This window comes from Chrysochloris asiatica, unplaced genomic scaffold (genome assembly GCF_000296735.1).
Source record: "Chrysochloris asiatica unplaced genomic scaffold, ChrAsi1.0 scaffold00088, whole genome shotgun sequence".
Classification (NCBI taxonomy): Eukaryota; Metazoa; Chordata; class Mammalia; order Afrosoricida; family Chrysochloridae; genus Chrysochloris; species Chrysochloris asiatica.
Window position 1 is genome coordinate 10134494 of NW_006408606.1, and position 6746 is coordinate 10141239.

The 6746-nt window shown below is 41.0% G+C and overlaps 1 pseudogene; it reads right to left on the reverse strand.

The window, feature by feature from the left end:
• Positions 1 to 1596: 1596 nt before the first annotated feature.
• LOC102828942 lies at positions 1597 to 2199 on the reverse strand (annotated as a pseudogene).
• Positions 2200 to 6746: the final 4547 nt, after the last annotated feature.

Here is a 6746-nt window from a genome sequence, read left to right on the forward strand (position 1 = left end):
TGATTTCTTGTTGTTGTACTTCAGGTTTTGTAGGGTATGGCAAATCTTTGGGTTGTTCTTGGCCTTCAGGAAACATTTATGGGTGTTTTTGTTTGTTTGTTGAAACTTTTATTTGTAAAATAAGCAAGTTACCCAGGAGCCAACCAGGCAAGTACCGTTACCCTCAAGTGGGTGATGATGCATTGACATTCAATTATGGCTAGAGTGTGGCAACCCCACCAGAACATTGCTACAAACATTTTCCAGCCCTGCCCCCCCCCCGCCCCCGTACAGCTGAGCCTCCTGAAGCCCCCCCAAACACATGATCCCTCCAAAGGCTTGAATGGAAAACCTCATCAAGTGGATAGAGACCACACCTGAGATGCAAGCATAAGGAGGCCAAGCAAATGGGCCAGGTGGGTCAGGTAGACCCAATCCCCCAGCCTTTCTGTACCCACTCTAGCCAGTGTCGGGGTTGAGCCATAGTGGAGGAAGAGTCCCTCTCCCCTTGGCGAGCAGAATGTTGTCTGCAACACATCTAGGGTGATGCGGGGAGGCAAAGAACAATCAGATTCAGTCTCCCACTGAACTGGGAGTCCACGAGGCTTGGCACACAGTAGGTGCTCAATAAATGCTTGCTCCATGAAAGAAGTGAAGGAATTCATCTTGTTCATCTGTGTGCTAGCATTTGGCACATGTCCCAGCACCCAACAGGTGATAACAAATGTAAATGAACAAAGTCATATGTGCTTCCGTATCTCTCATGTCTGGTAGACAGGAAGTGGTCTTCAGACATGTGAGAAAGGAATGAACAAAAGAATAAAAAGCACCTTGTTTATTTTAGACCCAACACCAAGCTCAACTCTAGCACACAGTAGGCAGTCAGTAAATGCCACTGGCTCAGTACAGACAACTGAACTCTGTTACTTAGAGGCTGAGTAATGAATAAAAAGGGTCTTGTTTATCTCCACATTCACAGGAGGCACTCACTAAATACGCACGTGAGTTTAAAATATGAATGTGCATCACTAGTACCTGCCTCTTGGCTGTTGTTAGTTGCCATTGGGTCAATTCGGAACCACAGTGACCCCATTGACACAGCAGAACTTGCTCAGCAGGGTTCTCTTGGCTGTAAACTATGCTGGGAACATATCGCCATGTCTTTTTTCCTATCCAGAACTGCTGGGTAGGTTTTGAACAACCAACCTTTCAGTTAGTAGTCAAGTGTTTAACCATTGTACTACCAGGGCTAATTCTTGGTAAAGGATCAATGTATGTTTGAAAACTTAATAACTGAGGGGATAATTATGCCTAATTTATTGCCAGAATACAGTAACTGGAACATGGTGCTTAATAAATGCAAAGCACATAGGCAAATAGATGAATGCAGAGGGCTAGTTTCTGTCCAATTTCCCAGTGCCCTGTCCTATGCCTGGCATAAGATAGGCGCTCCTTTAATGCTGCCTGCATGCACACGATTGCTGAAGTGTTGCTGGCTGGGCACACCTGTATTGTGAAGAGACACGGCAGTTTGCCTGGGGGATCCAATATGGCCTAAGCTGTCCCCAACAACAGTTGCTGTTGTTTTGGTTAGTCTGTGATTTTTACACTGACCACTCAGAGCTCGTCACGAGCTGCGCTGTCCAGAGGGGACTGAAGTACATCAGAATTCTTGGTCTCATGGCTCAGAAGCTGCTGCTCCCTCATCTTCTGGGACTTGGCATGGTCCCAGCTGGTCTTGACATGCTCATTGTTCCACATGATTGAGGTCCCTGTATCACTCATGTAGCCATTAGCCCCTGTGTAGTAGTGTGTGGGGTAGACCAGCAATGGCTCCACTGGCACAAAGGCACGGAGGTTTTGGGGAGAGAAGTGGGTCTTGTAGTCAGACACTGGGTGCTTGTCAACCATGATGGGCAGAAACTCATCCACAGGCAGCATCTTGGTGAGTGGCTTGGCAGCCAGCAGCTTTGGAGTGCCTTGCAGGGACAAGATGTAGGCAAGTGTCCAGTATGAGTAGTCGGCTTCCACCACATTCCTCACACAGGGCACAGCCTTCTCAGGGTGTTCCACCTGCATCCACTAGCCCATGTAGATTAAGTTCCTGTCTGGGCCCTCCTACTCCACATCCTGCATGAGATTCATCAGGTGTCTCTTGAAGAAGATCTCGAAGTGAAGATCATCTTCAATCACCAGCGATTTCTGCAGTCCCCAGTCCATCACGCTTTACCATCCCCAGCCTCAGTCTTCACATCTGCACAATTGAAGGGCAGCAGCCACCTCACCCAGTGGTTCTAAGTGCCCCCAAATGAGTCAGTTCAGGTGAAGCAATCACTGAGAGTTCAAAGCCAGTTAGGGCTGTGGACAGCTGACTTTCTCTGGGTGGCCTTTTATAGGGTAGAGAGGACAGAGGAGTTTTTTCTTGTAAGCAAAACTGAGGCAGTAATGCATTAAATATGCATGTTTGGCCTACAGAAGCAGGGACTAGGCTATTGTAATTCGGAACGCTTATAGATTGTCTCTTAGGCTCGCAGATTATGATGTTGCACTTAGCTAGGAAAACTAGGGAGTCAAGAAGTGAGCCACACGATATTCAGTTAAAAAGAAAACTTGTTCTCACTTTGTTGTTAAGTGCCTTCACATTGGTTGCAATTCAGAACAACCCTCTATGGGGTTTCCAAAGAGCAGCTGGTTGGTTTGAACTCCTGAACTTGTGGTTTCCAGTCCAGTGTTGATCCTACAGTGTTACAGCAGGAGTCTTTATGCATTTCTTTTTAACTTGATTCACTTGCTGTTCCTTTAATTTGAAATTGTCAATCAGATCGAAATAACTTTTTAAAAAAATTCAGAAGAGCTGTGATTATGTCTTAGATTGTTGTTGTTGTTATGTGCCATCGAGTCGGTTCCGACCCATAGCGACCCTGTATAGGGTTTCCGAGGGTGTAAATCTTTACGGGAGTAGAAAGCCTCATCTTTCTCCCGCGGTGCAGCTGGTAGTTTCGAACCGCTGACCTTAAGGTTCGCAGCCCGATTCGTAACCACTATGCTACCAGAGCTCCTTATGTCTTAGAAGAAGATATTAATTTAAAAAAAAAAAAAAAAATACTGCTTCTCTAACATGGCCTAGTCCTTGGCTGATAGCAGCTATTGCCTGAGATGTGGCATTTTAAACTTTTACCATAGTACAGGTTAATTTGTTAATTTCAGAATGGACCCTAATCATGCTTCCCAGAAAATAAAATAAAAATAAAAAAACAAAGAGGCTTGTATACTCTGCTTGACTTAATATGTGGAAGTTATCATTGTAAGTGTTGTCCATATGGAGAACTGTTGTTAGAAAAGATAGCCTTTAAGAGTTAACATGGAGTCCTGGTGTGGCAAGGTCAGTGGTTCAAACTCACCAGCCGATCATCAGAAATCCTATACTGGGTCACTATGAGTTGGACCCAATTCAACGGCACTTAACAACAACAACAACAAGGCCGTGTTAGAGGAACTACTTGGTTATTATGTAATCAGGAAACTCTTAAATTGGGGCTTAAGCCCATTGACATTAGCAAGGCCATTGGTATTAACAATGCCAGTAATTAATCCTTTTATACTCTCAGATATATTTTTAATGGAGCTCTGGTAGCGTAGTGGTTACAAATCGGGCTGCGAACCGCAAGTTCAGCAGTTTGAAACTACCAGCTGTTCCGTGGGAGAAAGATGAGGCTTTCTGCTCCCATAAAGATTTACAGCCTCGGAAACCTGGTACAGGGTCGCTATGAGCCAGAACCACGGCACACAACAACAACAACAACAACAGCATGTATTAAATCAGTGACTGTATTCAGGACAGAAAGACTCTTTAAAAGAAGAGACCTAGCCTATGGGAAACATGGCTTAAGGGTATATTGGCCTATTATTTTTAAATAAGTCAGGCACAGCAATGCCTAAACAAAAGTTACAAAACAGTACCTTTAATTCTCATTTACGTAGAGAGAGTTAAAAGTTCACAGAGTTTAAAGGCATGTAATAGTAACGTGATAGGAAACATAACAAAAAAACAATATATAAAGTGCTATGATTTTGTCTCTTGTTAAGTGCCATTGAGTTGGTTTTGACTCATATAGGAGCGACCCTGTAAAGGCGTGACCCCGTATAGGAGCAACTGGTGAATTTGAACCGCTGACTTTGCAGTTCAAACCGACATTGCAGTCTAGTGCATTATCCTATAGTGCCACACCAGGACTCCATTTTGTCTCTACTCATGTGATTTTGTACTGTGTTCTTGGGATGAGCGATTTCTTGTGTAGTTGTTTACTTCTGGCCAATGGTGGAGTAAACTGAGTTTAATGTTCTTTGATGTTCCTTTCAGGAGGAGAAGAACTGGTTTTGAGCAGATGGTGCTAAAGGGATGTTTAAAAAAATGCACTAGTTAGGTCTAACAGAGCATATTTGTCATGTCTTTGGGACTGCTTTTATTATTTTTGTTAGCAGTTGAAATCTTCTTATAGAGAATCTACCCTTGGATTGTATTCTGCCAAATTGTCTTCAATGGGCACGTTTTGTTCTTCATTGGCAACTGTTAGTGGTCCTGGTGTGGTGCTGTAGGATCAGCACTGGACTTGGAACCACAAGGTCAGCAGTTCAAATCCATCAGATGCTCCTCAGAAACCCTATGAGTTAGACTGAGTAGACAACACTTAACAACAACAAGACGAGCTTTATGGCTGTTTTCCTTCATTCCTGTCCTAGTCCCTGGAGTGGGAGTTTACTGCTAGTTTATCTACAGGGAGGTATAAGTAAGGGCTAACAAGAATGGCCTTTTAATATTACAAATACAGTTATTTCTGACAGTTGCAGTTTCAAGTTATTTTACTTGCAAAGGAAAAAAAAAATCAACCAGCAGTTGCTTGAAAATAAAAAAAATAGAATTGTTTTAACTGGCTGCTACTTTGCTGTTATTTCACTGAAAACAACTTGATGCACCACTGAGAAGTGAGATTTTTCTAAAGGAGTTGGATAAATGTACTTGATTGTTGTAAAGTGGGACTTTGAATGGAGGAAACTGGCAAACCCTGGGAATATAAAATCAAAGTTACTCTGTATTTTTCTAATATGCTGAAGATACATGGCTAAAAGCACTTTAATCTATATTGGTTCTAATTCATTTCTACACATGTATTATTCTTTTATTTTATAAAAGTCAAAGACTAGTTTTTACTGTAATATAATATGTTTCTGTTGTTGTTAAGTGCTGTCGAGTTGGTTCAGATTCATAGTGACCCTGTACAGAATTTCCAAGGAGTGACTGGTGGGTTTGAACTTCTGACCATGTGGTTAACTATTCACTGCTTATCCTACATCACTACACCATGTCTATAAAATATACCTTAATGTTAATATTATTTCTTATCCTTTGAGTTCTAGGATATGAATTCTAGTATGGGATGTACCAGAAAAAACTCATGTTGAACAATTTTCAAGTATGAAAATATTTCAAGCATGAAGAGATTTCAAGCATGAAAATAAAAACACGTGTAAAAATTTCCACACAGATATATATAGTTAGAGACCATGCAGTGAATTTAGAGAGGTACCTGAAACATAACCATATGGCTGAATATAATACAGTACAAAGAAAGAAGATCATGAAGATAAAAGATAATGAAGATAAAGTTTTTTGAATAAACAACAAAAAACATTAGATGAGTTTGCCATTCCAGAATACCTAATGGTGAAATTAGATCAGAAAGCAATTGTTGATTTATGTTTTGAATTAGTTCCTATTAACTGTTGTTCTTTTGAGTAAACTGAATATTCAGGATTTTTAAAACTTTAAATCCAATTATTGCTTCAATTGGTCAATCCACCCCCCCAATCAACTCAAAGAAGATTAGGGAGATGATACCCCACTTGTCCTTAAAAGTTTGCTCCAAAATTAGTTGTAATGAATATTCTCTTTGGAAGTAGATGTGAGGTGGAAAATTCTAGGAAATAATGCTGTTTGTACAAGGTGGTAACATGCATCTGTTGACACTGGGATTGAAAGAACTGAAAGGCACACAGCTGTGTACATAAAGAACAGCAATAAACAGAAACACTGCGTGTCACATTTCAGAGCAGGGCAACATTGATTTACAGCAGATTTTTTCTGTAATCATGGTTAATGGTTTTAATATGAATAAACCTGTTTATTTGCTCAGAAATGATAGTGAAATCAAATGGCAAATGTCCGGGCAAAATGACAATTTCGAAGTCTCTTATTTGCAGACATTAACCATCACAGAGTATGGTGAAAGTGACAAGTCTTATAAGAAAAGATTGGCTGCTGTAAAGTATACAGCACATATACTTCAATTAGATATTAAAGACACAATAAAGGATGATGACCAGGAGGAATAATTTGCAGAACAATGTTTTCTAACAAATTTTTGGAAAATAATTTAAGAAACCTGTACTGGACTGCTAAGCAAGATGGAACAGTATGCACACCAAGTTATAAGCCTTACTAAGATGTAGAAAGATCTATGATGCATTAGGTGAGAATCATATGAAATATTACTTCTCTAGTAACTTTACTTCTAAGGGGAGGGTCAGAGAAAAAGAGGAAGACCCTCCACGAAATGGATTGGCAAAGTTGCAGTATCAATGGGTTCAAGCATGGCAACAATTGTGAGGTTGGCCCAGGATCAGGCAGTGTTGCATTCTGTTGTGCATAGGGTTTCTATGGGTCGGTATTGACTCGGTGGCACCTAATAACAACAAAGTGACAAATGACA